Source organism: Micrasema longulum, unplaced genomic scaffold (genome assembly GCF_059751315.1).
Source record: "Micrasema longulum isolate JH-2025_06_02 unplaced genomic scaffold, ASM5975131v1 h1tg000261l, whole genome shotgun sequence".
Classification (NCBI taxonomy): Eukaryota; Metazoa; Arthropoda; class Insecta; order Trichoptera; family Brachycentridae; genus Micrasema; species Micrasema longulum.
In genome coordinates, this window is record NW_028277465.1 from 766,416 (window position 1) to 785,078 (window position 18,663).

General features: G+C 32.3%; 1 protein-coding gene across 7 annotated transcripts in view; it reads right to left on the bottom strand.

Annotated features, from left to right (window-relative positions):
- Window positions 1-14,752, bottom strand: part of Irk1 (Inwardly rectifying potassium channel 1) — a 108,603-nt gene extending 93,851 nt beyond the window's left edge. For 4 of the 7 annotated variants that reach the window (XM_088224030.1, XM_088224033.1, XM_088224032.1 and 1 more), the window contains exon 1: window positions 13,691-14,752. The gene's annotated coding sequence lies outside the window, so the exon portion shown is untranslated. Of the gene's footprint in view, window positions 1-13,634 lie in introns of all 7 variants that reach the window. The other 3 variants (XM_088224031.1, XM_088224028.1, XM_088224034.1) reach the window with 2 other exon arrangements.
- Between the last annotated feature and the right edge of the window lie 3,911 nt (window positions 14,753-18,663).

Sequence of the window (18,663 nt, forward strand, 5' to 3'; positions counted from 1 at the left end):
TTCTTGTGCCACGAAAGTGGTTCAGAATAGCACGCCAGGGGTGGAAATTTGAATCATTTCTACGCTCTAGACCAGTTTTCCCAAGGTACGCCTCACCGGTTGGGCATAAAGCCTCAGGAGTGGGGCACCACGCTTCAGATATGAGACACGTCAGCATTCCACATATAAAAGGGGATACTCATCGGTCATACAAAAAAATTCCTGAGATGTACAAAATTGAGATATACGCCAAATTGTACTTAAAATATAATAAAACTCGTTACAATTTCAATAAATATCTAAAAACACAGAAACTGTGCAGGATGTAGAAAAAGGGGCATGGATTTGCGAAGAAACTAACACAAAACATCCTAATATTACTTACTTTGCATGCCAGAAACTTATTATTACCGTTTACCTCATCTTATTTGGCGGAATGTGGTTTTAGCGCCATAGCGAATTACTCGTTAAAAAACGAAATCGATTGGATTTACATTTTCAATTTGTGTTTTGTAATCATTTCCGTTATAATATATGTATTAGAAAAGGTTTTATTTAATTCCATTAGGGGTTCAAATGTTTACAAAAATATTAAAATATGATTTTAAAATTTTCTTGCTGTTTGATTAAAAAAGATGCCGGTGGGGCATCTGGCCTTTGAAAAATCTACGGTGGGGCATGGCATAAAGAAGGCTGGGAAACGCTGCTCTAGACAGTGGTAAATATGATGATTTTTATTTTTTTAATGCGACGACACTTTGCTTCATATAATGGCCACACTGATGATTCAACGTCAAATGATGTATAAAACTGTTTGAAAAACGGAAAAAAACTAATACGGTTCGGTCAATTCGACCTAATCAAGTGTTTTGAGTTATGCTTAAGGTCGCAATAATGTTCTAAATGAAAATAATCATATTTGATTTCACGTGTTCAAATATATTTGACGTTTCATCATTATTGTGGCTGATGTGAAGAAACGTGTAAACGCATGCAAAAAAGAAATATCTCTAAATAAATCACTCTTTAGGGGGTAGAGAATATTCAGAATTGCTCCCCAGGGCTGGTATACTACAGAACTGAAGTACTCTCTTATGATAGAGAAAATCCAAAAGAAGTTTCTGAGATATCTCTACACGAGAGAGTACGGGTATTATCCTTGGCTTAACAGTTTAGAGACTAGAAGGAATGTGTATTTGACTACACATTTTTATCGATTGTTGCGCGGTGTGATCGATAATTCTGAGATTATGATGAGCATTGGTTTGTATGTTCCTGATAATTACCTAAGACAGCGTCAGCATAGATTGTTTCATATTCCGATATACAGGACCAACCTGCCGACAGTTATGCCTGTTGGAAGCGCTACCGCTATGCTGAACAACATCGCTCTGGATATTGATCTGTTCTATGTATCCGAAGGGGTTTTCCGGAGCAGGATTCTCCTACTACTTTGACACGAGTCTCTTTCATGTATTTTTTTTCTTTTTAATAATATGTACGTATTGAATATATGTTTGTAATGTATATGTTATATTTAAATAAATGAATTGAATTAAATATTCTGAACCCTTTTATTTCGCGTATTTACCTACGTACTAAATACGCGCTATACCGGGCTACAAAAGCGTTCGGAAGACCAGCTCTGGAGTAATTAAGAAAGAATATATCTAGTGCTCTTTGAACCATCAAAAAAATATTAAGAAAAAGATTTATGGTAATTCTATACCTACTCGTAGAAAACGTTATACTCGTGGTAGGCATGTTCGCATTACAAGTGAATGTGTGTAAATAATAACAATGTAAGGTTTTTATAGGTAAACGTTTTAGATACATGCGATTTACGGATGTAATAAAATTATGCAGCTTGTGCAAACAAGGACCTTCGCAACTTACAGAAAGTACAACGCGACTTGCATAAATTTTTTTTAATAAAACTCCACAAGTATGCGATAAAATAATCATGTTTGTGACTAACGAAAAACTATTAAACATCAAAATAAAAAGAGTTGGCGACCAAGCCCACACATAAATTACTGTTCTTCTATTCTTTTTTTAATCGCTAATGTAATCGCTGTAAAAATCCTGAATAATTTTTTTTTTTTTAAATGATGAAAATTTTCCAGCGGTCGAGCAAAATAAACAATACAGCTTAGTATGTAAGATATGACCTAGACGAGTGTGTTTGACTCGATGAGTACTCTCAGGTTAACTCCTAAAGGCGTATGGAAATTAGTTTGCTTCGTTATCTAGTGAAAGGTGAATCAGCCCACCATGTCGGTTTACTAGGAATCGATTCCCGGATTAGAAGGCTAGCGTAATATATTTCAACATTATTCCTGTGTCCGCACCCAGCGGTGCATAGGGCACCGCATTTGTAAACAAATGCAAGGTATTTTGATCGTCTGTTACATGAAGAAAAGGTGATCTTATGCTGCAATAAAATATTGCAGTTTGAATAAACAACCCTTAAAATACATATTTTACGTTACCATGCCAGGAGTCGAACCCAGGACCTCAAGAATAGTAAGTGAACTTCTCAACTACTACACAACTTGGTGGACTTATCTCTTCTCGATTTCCTTGTTCAGGATTTTTACCTGAGATCTGCCGTCGAGTCGAAAACACTCCAGTCCAGGGTTCTGGTTATATTTCACATGCAAAACTGTATTATGCATCTGTTTTTTTTCTTCTTTTTTTATTGTTAAGACCAGTGGTTCTTAACCGGTGCTCCGCGAGCTTGTTGCAAGTGCTCCGCGAAATTATGAAAACCAAAATTTAATGCAGACCCATTTACTGCGCAATTTGAGTTACAAATATAATGGCTAAATGGCACCCTAGCAAAGTGAAGTTGTGTAAATTAAAAGGGGATTCCCCTTGCGTTATTGCGTTTATATAGCTAATCATAGAATTAAAAATAGTCCAGAAACCGCATACGCACATCAAACAGAAGGCGACTAAACTACTCATAAATGAGTAGGTTTACGTTTTGACCCATTAGTTTCTTTGTAGACGTCGCTCAGTACGCAACTCCTGATTTGAATTCAACTATGCCAAGTTGTGTCTTTTTAAAGTGTAGAAATACTGCTAGGTTCTTAAAGAAACAGGATGCAATAACATTTCATGTGTAATTAGCAAATGAATGTGAATGTAACAAATGCATTACTTAAAAAAATAATTATTTTTCCATCTGTCAGATTGTCAAAGAAACAAAATGGAAATTTCATTAGTGTTGCCAGTGTAGTATTTTTTTTACCCTACTTTGCTCATCTAATGAGAGAATTAATGAAAATTGGATCTCGGATCAAACAACTCTGTGGTGGAAATTTGACCAACATTATCTTCAAAACATCAAATATTATTTGACATGATATAAAAATATTCGTTTTATGTCAAATAAAATTTATTTTATATTTTAAGTTTAAAGTTCATTAATTCAATTACTATTATTAAATGACCCTTTACTTATCTATTTTTTTGAGTCAATCAATATTTCCACGAGCACAATAAAATTTTAGAGAAATTAACAAATTGCTTTGTTTACCTTACAGTTGTGTTGTGATTTTTTTTTCCCATCAAGTAACATTACGCTACGACCTCACGAATGCGCGCGGCGAAAGAATGGCATAGTGGGGGAATTATTGGACACAGTCCGATGTATTCAAATATGATTCTACGCTCCTTCTGGACTATTCTTAATTCTATGTAGCTAATAGACAGACCCTGTGTTTAAATTTTTTTTTTTTTAAAGAAATATTTGCGTTCTTATGATTTACCCAAATATTTAATTTTGAGAGCCATTTTCAACGCTTGTAAATAACTCACTATTAGAAAATGGAATCGAGTTGGGGTAGAGTGGGATTCGAACCACGGACCTTTAGTCCGTGAGTCCGAGACACTAGCCACAGGACCACAACCCGATTTTGTATTGTTCCAATAATCTTTTATGTGTTTATTTCGATAGTCTTGTGTGTATGCTATTAACAACAAAAGTGCATCTTTATTTATTTTTTTAATAGCAGATTATGAATAGTATATTTTCACATAGGTTAACTATCAAATATCAATATTTTATTTTTTGAAAACATTAATTTATTTAATTTAATAACATATCGGCATGCGTATCTCAAAATCGGAAATTTCGGGTTTATATCACTGTTGCTTTGCATATACATAGTGTGTGAGGGTGTGTGTATATGTGTATAGGTGTGTGAGTATTGTGTGTTTGTGACGAGTGTAGTGAATATAAGTGGGCTTATCAAACAATGATTATCAAATATCATCTGTCGTCTTTTTAAACCTTAATGAGGAAACCTATCAACCACCTTATCGGTCGATGTTAGATTGTTCAGAAAATTTATAAATAAGTGGCATTAACCCTAGCAACAAAAAAAACATAGATACGCCGCGATTGTTGTACCAATGCAGTACTCTATGCACCATAAGGCACAGACAAGGGACCGATTATTTATAATTATGTCTGACGCAAAATCACAATTGTAAATGCATCCATAAATTAACATTTTCCTGCAACAGCGCCCTTGGATAAGTAATTTTATATCGTTTTATATGAAACATGAAAACAATATGATAATTTATGTCCAGTACAGCTGAATAAACTTTGTACATAAATGTAAATAAGCCATATGAATACTTCTATTATTTGCAAATCATCGCCATTGATGTTCGCAGAGCACTTAGATCCGAATTACGTGGGTCAGAAAATGATACCAAGATCTTTCGCGAAATTTTGTCGAGCTTCTCGTACAATAATTTTATTTGCTGCTGAACAAGGGGAATAGAAATTAATTTTAGATAATAGAAATTGCGCGTAAGCATGTGCAGCACGTCGACGTTTCCGGCACCATGACATATATCGAGTAGTTTCTCATTTGACAAAATGAGCTTTTTTTGTATGACAACTGGCAAATTATTCAGATATAAATTTGTTGCAAAAAAAGAAAAAATATTTTTGAGTAGAGAATATGGAAGCCTGGGCATTTGAAGGGCTTAAGACCTGTCATTGGCTCGTTTAAGTTTCTGAAATCCAGCCTGTCTGCAAACATTTGGACATACTTAAAATTGTACAGTATTCATTGGGTGAAATTTAGCACAAGACCTTGTACCATTTTCTGACCCATGTAATACGAGCTTCATATGAAAAAATATAAAATATCTGTTTAAAAATATGCAAAATGAATATGAACAAAGATAGAGCTACATTACATACAAAATTCCTACTTAAACATATCAAATTATTTCTTCCATATACATATTATTATCAAACATACACTTCCACAGTTGCATAGTCTACGAAGTATGTGATGTTAACGACCTTATCTCCCTTAGTCCTAGATTTGCCACTTCCTCCATTCTTGAAAACGTTTTTTATGTATTTCTTTTGTTCGGTAAGAAAAGTTTTTTGGCTTATATTATATATTGTTGTGATATATTTAGTTATAAAGATGTTAAACTCGCTTAGTTTCTTTGTTATTCTAAATATGAGTTTTTTAATTTATCTTATAATATTATTTAAGTCCCGAAATGAGTCGTAGTAACACCCGGGAATGTAATTCATGTGTTTTATACCTCATATTAAATTTATGTAAAAAAATACATGAAAAAAATATGAAGGAAATTAAAAAGAAAAGACAGGGATATACAACAAATTAATAACTATGTGCCAAATATCACAAACACAAAATTCCATCTTCCTTATATTAAATGTTCGCTTCCATATTAGAGGTTCCCACTTCCGTATAAAAATTTTTTAGCGTACTGAATTTTTTTTTTAAGTATCAAATTAATTTTATACGTCGGCGCTACCAGTAAAAAATATGATAATTATCATATTCAATATTTCTGATATTTATATTTATTGTAATGATATATTTAAGAAACAAGAAGGATTTTTTTTACAATAATTTATTTGTATATGACAGTGTTTTTCAACCTTTTTTAATACGCGACCTCCTTACGAGTAAACAAATATTTCGCAACCCTCCATAAACTTCACCATCACCATCATTCCCTCTTCGCACCTTGTGGTGCAGAGGACACTGCAGTGGTACAATCATTTGTTTATTTATTTTAGTGATGAACATAATGAACATGAGTAATGAATTACACGTAAAGAGTGGACTCCTTAGTTTTAGAAAATTATATTTATTTAAGTGCCTGAAATATGTTCACATAAATAGGGAATCATTTAGCAATAATTTAAATCGGATTAGCAATAGATCCGATAGTGTACTGTCAGTTCCAGGGTGCAGAACTAAGTTCAAACAGAGGCACTCTTTACATGTTGGTCCAAGATCCTTCAATCTTCTAACTAAAAAATTACAAAACATTTCATCTCTGATACAGTTTAAAGTAGGTTTGAGGTCTTGGATTAGTACGGAAGGATAGACACATTTTCTTAAAAAAATAAATCCATTAAAAATTGATATATACTGCAAATAAATCCTGTTTTTGAAATAGAAGCGTATGTTAATTTTGTTTTTCTTTTCATGGCTATGTTATACCATATTTATAAACGATAAAGTTATAAATTATTTAAGAAGGAATGGCCCACGCTCAGACGCTGAAGTCTTTGTGGGCACTTTTTTTCAAAATTACGGTATGGCTTATTTTTAAGATGTAATTTTTAAAGTGTATTTTTGTAATTAAAATTCTATGTAAATACATGTATGGAAAAATAAACAAATTTGAAAAAAATAATTAAAAACAAACACAGATAACATAAAAAATATATAATATATCTAGACCCGTCACGGCCGTCACCCATTAATATTGTTCACAGCATGCAATGTGCTACAAATTATAAATTAATAAGAGTAATAATGAGGTATAAAAGCTAAAAAAACGTATTTTTCAGAAAGAAAAAAAAACAAAATTTTAAAGAAGAAAATTTAAGTTATACTAAAACTTTTAATAAAAAACTAGAAAAATGGAAAAAAAAGATAATCACTCATGAACAAATATTTACCAATAAAAAGTTACACAATTTTTATCCAAAAGGTTTTTACACGTTTTCATGACAAAAGTAAGCATTTTAGTTTCGATTCTAAACGTCACGCCTAGCTGGCGATCAAAGAACGACTAAATACGCGTTGGGCATGACTGAGCGTTTTGGGCATAAGTTAGGTGTCTTCATTTTTGAGGGCTCAGGGTATGTCTATGTATTCATATACCAATGGTCTCATAGCATGAGACGGGTTGCAGAAAGTGGTAGGATGCAGTTCGCTCAGGATAGGGAGTTGTGGAGATTTAAGGGGGAGATCTAAGTTCACCATTGAACACGTGAGGGCTGATGATGAAGACGACGATGAAGGTGTAAATTGATCATACAAAAATATGAATTTGTCAAAAAAATTTAAGTTCATTCTATAATTGACATCATAACGTAAATATTGAAATTACATAATCGAATTCAAACAACGTGCGCACTCGTGAAATTATTCAAATTAAGGTGGCAGCGATAGTTCAGTTCGCAATTATTCACCACCGTTAATATTCTGTCTGTGTCCGGGCGGATGAATAATACAATTATTTTTGTGAAATAGAACCAGAATCCTGGACGAGTGTTTTTGACTCGATGGCTACTCTCATTTTTAATTTTTTTTATTCAGAAAACATACAGTCATACATAATAAGTATTAAAAACAACATTTTTTTAACATAAAAAGACCAATTAAGTTTTCATAAATTATGGAAAAGATATAAACATTAAATGTGACAAAAAAAAATGAATAATAATTACAAGTGAGAAAAGAAAAATTGTTCACATTTGCGTTTTCCATGGAGGTAATAAATAATAATAAATAAAAATACCAAATGCACACTCCTCATGTAAAAATCCTGAAAAAGGAACACAAATGGAGATTTAGTGTAGTGGTTGAGCTGTTTGCCTACCATGCTTGAGGTCCTAGGTTCGATTTCTAGTAATGTTGATATTTTTTTTAAAGTTAATTTTACAGACAGATCTTCTTACCATCCAGTAACACATGATTAAAATACGCCCCATTCGGTTTACTAATGCAGTTTCCTATGCACCATTGTGTACGGAAAGATAATGATGATAAAGACGGTAATTTGTTTTTTTTTTTCATTAGGTCACCTGAGTTAAGAGTAGCACGCTTTTTTTCCTGTTTCCGAAACATAAAAGATAATGGATTAAATCGCTTCTATTTTATCCATTATTATGAAATCATAGAACATCATTCAAAATGTTGAATAGCGTTCATGAGTACATACATTATTATGAGGACTAAAAGAAAAAAAAACATTTGTAAAGAAAGAATCTGAAAAAGATGAATGAACTTCTAGACTATGCAAGGAACCGGTTATGCTAAAATAGCTCCGTGTAATAAGTAGAAAGAACGGTTAGCGAGAAGGGGGTAGTCAAAATATACAAAGAATATTTAAAATTATTGCGCAATATATTCAAATAGCCACATCAACTGAATAAATATTGGGTTTTTTTTTTTTTTTTATTTATTGGGGATATCAACAGTAATACATGGAAAAAAATATAACAAATAAAATAATCAGAGAATAAAACTAATGACAGATATCCACAGAAATACATTAAACACACGTACAATACATACTAGTGTGTTTGTGTGAGTGTAAGTGTGTGAGAGGGTGGGTGAGTGGGTGTTATATTGGAATGAGGGTGGACTTGTGTGTAAATAAGTGTCGAAAATATAAATATAAAAAAAATATTAAGAATAATAAAATAAAATAAGATAAAATAAATAAAATAAAATAAAATAGAATAAAATAAAATAAAATAAAATAAGATAAAATAGGACTTTATTATAGAAACTAAGTATACGAAAAAAGTATGTTTTAAGACGCGCATTTTGAATGTTATTTTTTTACAATCAAATGGATCAATAAGGGTTATATTAGAATAAACAAATTGCGAACCGGGTTATTGTCCCGTGGCTAGCATCTCGGACTTACGGATCAGAGGGCCGTGGTTCAAATTCTACTTTACCACAACTTGATTCCCGTATTCCAATAGTGAGTTATTCACAACTAGTTGAAAACAGCCCTAAAAAACGAAATATTTGAACAAATCTCAAAAACGCAAATGCTTCTTTTTAAAAAAAATTAAAAAAAACAAAAAATGTTAAACAAATTTTAGCAATTGTAATCTGCCTTGTGGTGTAGTGGTCAGCGTGTTTGCCTACCGTGCAAGAGGTCTCGGGTTCGATTCCCGACATGGTTGAAATAAAATATGTTTAAAATGTGTTTTTACATTATAATATTTTATAGTCCCTGGACTGGCCCAGAAGCGTAATATTGATCGTCTTACTTACGATTAGTGTACGAATGCGGTGATCTTTGCACTTTTAGGTGCGGAACGGGAATGATGATGATGTAAATACTTATTTTTATTTATTTATTTGTTCTTTTACATTTGCTTTATTTTTTTTTTACATTAATGACAATGTTCCCTCACTGGAGTGTCTCGTGCCATGGGAGACATTTTATATAATTTTGAAACATGCCTTATTAAGCATAATTAAATCATAATATCAAACACATATAAAACATAATAAAAACACATTAAACTCACAAATTAAAACACATCATCATCATCATTCCCTTTCCGCACCTAATGGTGCTTAGGGCACTGCGTTAGTACGCCAATCGCAGCGTATCTTAATATTTTCTTTTTTTTTGTTGCATGAAGGTAAGATAATCAGTCTTACACTTCAAGTGCCAGTCCGGGGACTATGAAATGTTCTAGTGTGAAAAAAACATTTTAAATAAATATTTTATTTCAACCATGTCGGGATTCAAACCCGAGACCTATTGCATGGTAGGCAAACGCGCTGACCACTACACCATGAGGCCGACTATTAAATTAAAACATAATAAATAAAAACATCTTTCTAATTATTTGGCCTGATTCACTTATCAATCTGTGCGCATCCCACCTCCATTATCCATTTCTTAATAGCGATTTCAGTGGCAGTCTTTACTAATTGTCCTTACGGACGATGGAAGTATGTTGTACACTTTAATGGAGAAGTAGATCAGTCTTCTTTGACCGAAAGTTGTTTTAATTTTCGATTGCTTTTGCAGCATCATGGTGGAATGTCTAGTAAATCTAGTAGCTGTGTTTGGTGTCATGGGAGGTATTGAATATTTTTTTTATGCATTCATTAGTAATACTTTCGCATAAATTTGTTTCATAGTCATAACCTTAAGTTTTTCGTATATGTCGAGGGATTATACGAAAACTGTTTTATGCATTTTTATTTTTTTTTTAACATTGTTATTCATTCAGACCCTTTCTGACGACACTAGCTACCTAAATAAATATTTGTTTTAAAGGAAACCATGGCCATTCCTCGAACGATGCGATGGACCCAGCATCCCCAACATATCTTGGCAACGCATTAAACATCATCAGTTGACAGTAACATATTTTTTTACTTCCATAATTAAGTTAACTAACATAATTATTAACTTAAATTTAAATTTTTAAACAACTTTCATTTATGTTTTCTTTTTCCTTCTCTTTTTTATACTTTCATAATTAACATTAGATTTAATTGCTTTTTAATATGGAAACTTCACTGGTCCATTAGAATTAAGTCCAATTGTGTAAAATATTAAACTTTGTAACTGTACTGTATGTAGCCTTAATAAAAGAAAATAAAAATAAAAATAAAATAAGGACTGTTTTCATAAAGCGAAATATCTACGAAGAGTAAAATTTTCAGGAGAAGGTTTTTTATGATAATAAAATATTACCAAAAAACAAAAATACTCTAATATAAATTCTAAATCCTTACTCATATACATGAAATTAGTAATTTAGAAGCAGTGGAACCATAAATTTAAAAAATCCAAACTTTCAGAATTTTCACAAAAACGATTTATCTTCAAATTTTGTGGTAGAAATGTACAAAAAAGTTGATTTGTGTTGAGAATATAATATAAGTTTACAAAAATAAAAGCGTAATTTATTATATATTTTTTTTTTGCACCACAACAGGCCAGGAGACCTAATTACAGAGCACCCAGGCTTGAGAAAAATCACATTTTATTTTTGTGTTCTCACCGGGAATCGAACCCGGAACCTTCCGTGCGTGAGTCAAGCGTCTTGACCACTACACACATTTTATATGCCTACATATCATCATCATCACCATTATTCCCTTTCCGCACCTAATGGTGCATAGGGAACTGCATTGGTACACCAATCGTTGCGTATCTTGATTTTTTTGTAACATGAAGCTAAGGTCATCAGTATTACGCTTCAGGTAGCAGTCTAGGGATTATGATGTGAAAACTTTTGGTATGAAAACATCCCTTGGAATAAATATTTCAAATCAACTATGTTGGGAATCAAACCCGAGACCCCTTGCATGGTAGGCAAACGCGCTGACCACCAACACGTTACATTACACATGCCTACATGTACCTATATATTATTGGGCCTTACTTATGAATCCGGTTTAAAGTTTTTTTTTTTTAATAAAAAGAGAAATACTAGAGTCCTTACTATTTTCTCCAATATTTAAATTTTCAGACCATTTCCTAAAAGTCGTAAATAACTTGTGCTAGAAAAATGGAAATCGAGTTGTGGTTAGTGGAATTTGAACCTGTGACTTTTGGTCCGTGAGTCCACAATACTACCTCGGGACCACGACCCGATTCGACTAGGCAAAATCGTATGATAAATTGGACAACTATCCTTATTACAGTGATGGAATATGGCTGGTGTTCCAATTTTTGTTCCACCACTATGTCTAGGCGTAACTTTATACCAGGTTTATTTGTTAGGTCCATTATTATTTTCATATTATTACACAATTAAATGATAATCCAATCCAATTCGATTCGCTGCAACTTTGCACATATAGATAAAATTTTTTTTCATCAATCGATAGATCTTATATAGAAAAGTTGATTTCCGTCAAAAAATACATTATGTTTTTTTGTGGACATTTCGCCTTGTGAAAATGGTCCTCAATTACAAAACATGTTTAAGCATTTTTTTGTAGAAAGGTTGTTCATAATCTAAATTATATTACTTAAAATACGGGCAATAGAGTTTCAAAATTTTGTCAAAAAACATTACGCAAGATTTCAGTACCCACATTCAAAAGTATTGAAAATCTGACGTCAGTAACCCAATGGACGACGTTATAATTTTGATATCCAATGGTTAAGTGTTGTTTTTTTGTTTGTTTTGAAAGCAAATAAAAACCTATGTTTTTATATTATACTTTAAATTTCTTTAAACTATACAGCTGAACAATGTCAAGCACAAGAGCCTGACTCTTCGAAGTAAAATGATCACTCAAACCAGTCAATAACTTGTCATAAATCGTGTAAATGCCTAGACTTCCGTATTCCCTTTTTTTATGTGTCCATACGTGTTATAAACGCCAATCTTGGTGGTGAAATCCAACTTTGATGGTCCAACCTTTACTACAAACATTTAAATATACTCAACATATTGTCTATTACGTTAGTCTTTATATTTGCATTCAATTATACCAATAGTTCAAATATTTTATACTTATAATAAAAAAAATCATACACTGATTTGAGTCTACTGAACACTTTATTTTATTTTTACAAATATAAAAACAAAAATTTCGTGACAATTGTTTCGCCTTGTTAGGGCATTTTCAAACGAATGTCGTTTCAATCCAGATCAACAAAGTGATCTGCAGTCAATTTGCAGTCACAAAGTTGTTTTACCGGCAAGACATTACAGAATTTAAAAAACATACACCTTCGCCCATATGTTTCGCCTCACGTATTATGCTATCTGCTACAATCCCCTTTAAGTAGCCAATTTAGAATTGAAGAAATATGGGTGTTCAAACATAGGCAGACTGGTGAATGTTCCATGGTTCGTAAAGTGGCCACTTGCACCAACCATCACAGGTCATAAGTCCTGTATATGTTTAGACATACATATTCTCTTTTTCAATTTTTCATCTATCTCTGTTGAAATACTATAATCTAAATAACTCCCTAGGGGGTAACATCCAGTCATTATCTACAAAACATTGTACAAACTAAGAATGTTGTTGACAAATACAAACGATTTCATACTATATTTTTGTACAATATACTATTCCGAATAGAACGTTTTATTTTGATTATTTTTTAAATGAACAATATTTTGAGTATGTCCAATTTTTTAAGACATGGACTGGGTTCAACTTCCTAGATAGTTATCAATAAATGTATATTACAACAAAGATAAAAATCATTTTAGAAAAGGAAGCTTAAAACTCTAGGCATTACAGGGCTTATGATCTCTCATTGGTTGGATTATTTTTTTTATTTATTCAAACAGGAAGATAGTTTCACCAAAAATCGTTTGGATTTATTAACAATACTTTGTTTTTAAATTTATTTTTATACATATTATAATTGTTTTACAAAGGTATAACTAGTTGTTTGTTTTTGTCCAACTATCTAAAATAAAACATTACATTACATTAAATGGCCAGTTTGCATGTGACATTTACCATTCTACTTATGTTTGAACATCCGTATTCCTTCGATTCTATTTTTTATATGATCGTGAAAATAACGATCAAATTTTGGAATACTTCCATTAATTTATTTCTAATTTTCTTTGTTTTCATATGGCGTATACATACATCGAAAGTTACAGCATCTCTAAAGATTACTTGCACAATATTTTACGACTTCTTACGTGTTTCTCCGTTTTAATTTCGGACGAACTATTTTTCTAATTCACTTGACAACAAACAACAGTTGTTCACTTCATGTCATCTTTACCTAGCTGTACAATAATCACAATCAGCACTTTTTTCAGAACGAAGAATTGGCAGTCATTTTAGTACACGTGTAGCTAATTTATTTTATATATTTTAAAGCGCAATGGTTCGTTTTTACTCTCGCGAATTTTGTAAATAATATGTTCGAGCGCCTGATCGCGACACGCGACGCGCGCACTAAGCCTACGGCGAACGAATCGAGACTGAGACTGAAGTCACTGAAGTTTGAATTTTCAGTTTTCACGGTACACGGCGTAGGATGGAAGGATTGTTCTTTTTTCAAAAACCACATTTTCTTGTGGTTGCGTTCAGTATATGTATTTACTGTATTCAGGTCATCATTCCCTTTAGAGTAATAATACATCACCGGTTAATAGAGTCACCCATACTGACAAAAAACTATTCTACGATTACTACGAAGTTAGCTACAGTTTACAGCAATACAACGGCCGTATGTGCTCGGGTCGAGAATCATCCGTTGCACGTTTGTTGTAAAAATAAAAACCAAACCGCAAATTTTGAACTTTTTGTTCCATGCAATAGAGCTTAAGGTTAAGCTTAATAATAACAATATTAAAATGTAAACTAATCAAAATTTCTCCACAGATACCTCCCTTTCCTGTTAAGGTTTCTCATGGTTCCCTTAACACTTGGACGAATGTCGGAAAGCGAAACTAGCCCATGAAAACAGAGGTTATAGGTACACAAAACACAAACACGCAAAATGACTCACATAAAAACGAACACAAATAACAAAATACATAACACAAACAAGTATAGTCGCATTCGGGGGCGCCGACACATGTATTTGTGTTAGTGCTTTTGATGTGATTGTAAACTAATTGACAGTACACAAACACTTACACGTAAAATCATACACAAAGCACTAACACTAAAAACAGCACAAATATATCACCTTGATAAATAATAAGCAAGGGAAAAACAATGCAACACAACCAAGAAAAAAAAAAAAAAAAAAAAAATAGAGCTTAAGGGCTTCTCTTTAAGCAGGAGCGAATGATTTTTTTTTTTTTTTTTTTAAATATATAATAAAATCATTTGATCTCACTGGGGTTACCCGTGCCAAAGACACTTAATAATATACTTATTTACTAATATACTTAAAAAATATTTTTGCATCTGAAAATAAACAAAAAATACTTAATATACAGAGATACTTAAAGATACTTTCCGATTACTCAAAGACATTCCCCTTTCTGCACTCAGTGGTTCATAGGGCATTGCATTGGTTAGACAAATGCAGACTTTTTCAACAACCTATAACATGAAGTTAAAGTGATCAGTCCTACGCTTCGGTTGCTAGTCCAGGACCAAAAAAATATTACGGCAAAAATCCTTTGAAATCATTTTTCATGAACACCCTACCAAAGTCCATATTACAGTGGATAAGAGTTAACATTTATCTTCAATTTTATCTACTAAGTAAAATGAAATGAAAAATAGTATATGCATGCATTTTTTTTAAAACATGATCAATTACAGGTTACCGGCAAAGACACTTTAACTTTCCATACAAATATACACATTTTAGTATACAAATTTCGATTTTACTTTATAGATAGTCAAAGATATCTCTGTTAACTATCATTGTAATCGGGGCCCAGGAATCGAGCCCAGAGCCCAGAGTCGCAATTACGCACGCTATCTTCGTCGGTACAAATCGAGACGATGTACTTACTTACCTTTTCTACTATCTCTACTCTTCTCGGTATGTCGAATTTGATCTACTGACGCGACGTGTCGATACATGTTTTCATAACGTCATCTCAGACGTAATGATCAAATTCAACGAATAGGTAGCGCTGAAACTTTACTCCGTATTCAATATTTAATTCAATCAATTTCTCTTACGTATTTTAAATAGGCTTCTGTGTAAAGTGGCAACTTTAGACGATTTAAAATTTAACTGAGTTCTAGTCAAATCATTGCTTGAACAGGATTTTTAGATAACTTTTGACAATTCCCAAGACGGTACGGTCAACTTTTTGTCCATTTATATCTACCTTCGTCTCACAAAGCAGGCTCTATCAATGTCGAATATGTGCACTCAGGGAGATAATAAAATTACCAGACGCCTCCAGGAGACCCTATCGCCAGCCAGCACTATCGCCTCCTCCAACATCAATCCCGCGTCCCTTAGTTCTGCTGAATAAAGCCTAAAGATCGGCATTGACGGCCATTCGGCATTCAAATGAAGATTCTAAAGACGAATGAATCCAGCATAAGGCTCCAGGACCTCAAAAAGGATAGGCGAACGGGCCAAATACTACATTCCGCGGCGGATTTTTCTGAGCTCGATATTATTTTTTTAGGATTTTCACCTGAGAGTAGCCATTGAGTCGAAAACACTCGTCCAGGAATCTGGTTCTATTCCACACGCATTCTTCATTCGCCCAAATACAGACTATAAATATTAAAACTTCTCGAAAGCCATACCAGTCTAACGATGTCGCTAGAACGATGAAAACGGTTGTTGGTTCAGCAAATTGATTGGATCAAAATTTGAAAGTGTAATTTATTAAATTTATTAATAAAATTCCAAGAAATTTAATCACCTTATATGGCTAAAAGCAATATCCTTCAACCAACCTTAGACTGGTGTTTCGTATAGATTTTTAAACGCTTATTATAATAACCTATTTGTCGTTTTCTAGACATAATTTATTACCAGCTTCATGAAACCTTTTATCTCGTTTTTTTGTGTTAATTTATTTTTGAATAATCAAAGTTGTTCTGATCACTTGTTTCCTTACATTTAAATAAGCTAACCCTAATAAATAGTAAGCTTTAATATAAAATTCTAGGTATCTGTGATAATTATCTTGTTGGATACGCTTTTTTCTGTTATAAGTAACAATATAATATAATAATTGTTATATTATATTTTTCTGTTATGCTTAGGCATTTAAAATAAAATCATAAATATAATCGGATTAAATATATTTTTTTAACTGGTCCAGATAGTTATTTTTTCACAGTGGGATATAGACTTAAAGGAGCGACTAAGGATGCAGAAAAACGAGGAAGACTTTTATTTTTATTTACTTTCAGTTTATTCATTATATTCAATTTGTTGTAATTTTTGTTATCCGCTAAGTCTAGAGACTTTTTGGTGGGACTATTTTTTTAATGGGTATGTTTTACAATAATACATACAAAAAATACATTTATTTATTAATCAACAATATTTTGAGTTTGTCCAAATTTTTGTAGAGAAGGACTGGATTCGACTCCCTGGAGAGCTGGTAATATTAACATAATACATACGAGATGAAGAAAATTTTAAAGAAGGTAATATAGAAGTCTAGTCATCTAAAGAGCTTATAGCCTGGTTTACGTAGCTACTTTACACACTGTGTAACATTCACCCTTCTGCCCATATTTGAACATCTCTATTCCTTCAATTCTTTCACCTGGACCATGAAGAAGTATGGAAATTTAAAAAATAAGATTTTCAGTCGTTGCCTAGCATGCAGGTGAAACAATTCAGTTAGATGAATCTCACCCGCATAAATAAAGGTTTTAGCTCTTTAACTTCACAAACATCAACAGATGAAAGAAGTGAAGAAATACAGTTGTTCAAATACGGACAGAATGGTGAATATTACACAGTGTGTAAAGTTTCATATTTCAATTTGTTACCAACTAAGTCTAAAGACTTTTCGGTGGGATACATTTTTTTTTTATGACAGGTTGATTTTACATTACTTTATTTATATTATACAAATTGATTTATTAACAGGCACTATAACGTATTTAGAAGATATTTCTTCAGTTATTTATTTTTCATTTGAAGATCTTTCATGTTAATGATGGTTTGTGGTAGATCATTGAACAACCTTGAAATAGCGAAATTTAATGTTCGCTTTCCGAAGTAATTTGTAATTCGGGGAACGATCAGGGAGCCCTTTGTTTTTAATCTAGTGTTGTGAGTTTGGGAGTTTTTTTTATAACACACCTATCATCTACAGTCAATTTGTAGTCACAAAGTTGTTTTACCGGCAGGACATTACAGAATTTAAAATAAACACCTACGCCCTATGTTACGCCCTATGTTTCGCCTCACGGATTATGCTATCTGGTAGAATCCTCTTCAAGCGGCCAATTTAGAATTGAAGAAATATAGATATTCAAACATAGGCAGAATGGTGGATGTTGCGCAATTCGTAAAGTGGCCACTTAAACAAGCTAATGACAGTCCATAAGCCCTATAGATGCCTAGACTTCTATATTACCTTATCTAAAATGTTCTTTATCTCTGTTGTAAGATGTATATTTATTGAATTTACCATAAAGAAGTAATAAGGTATTTTTTCGGTTCATTTTTTCACTTGAAGATCTTCCGTGTTAATAATGGTTTTCGGGAGATTATTGAACAATTTTGAACAACCCAATTTGATGCTCATTTTCCAAAGTCATTTGTGATTCTGAGAACGGGCCCGTTTTAAAATGAAAAGTGAACATTTGTTTTTAATTTTATCTACAGTCAAATTGAGTTTTCCATATGAAAAATACAATATTTGTACATTTTTTTTCTAAGCAATTACAGGTTACCGACGAAAATAATTAAATTTTTTATCCACATTTTCGAAAATAAATGTCGATTTATTTTATATCGTTTCAATTTGTACACCGTTTGTAATCACATACTACGAATACCGATAAAAATATAAGAAATGGATTTAGAATAATTAATTGTATTTTCAAAATCAATATGGATATTGTGGAGAAATGTTTTCATACATATATGCAAAAAATAAATTTAATAAAAATACGATGCTAGAAAAACGTGACGTGTTTGGTTGTTGTGACATCAAGATTCGTGACATTGAAATTTGAAATTTCAATGGTCAGGAACAAATAAATA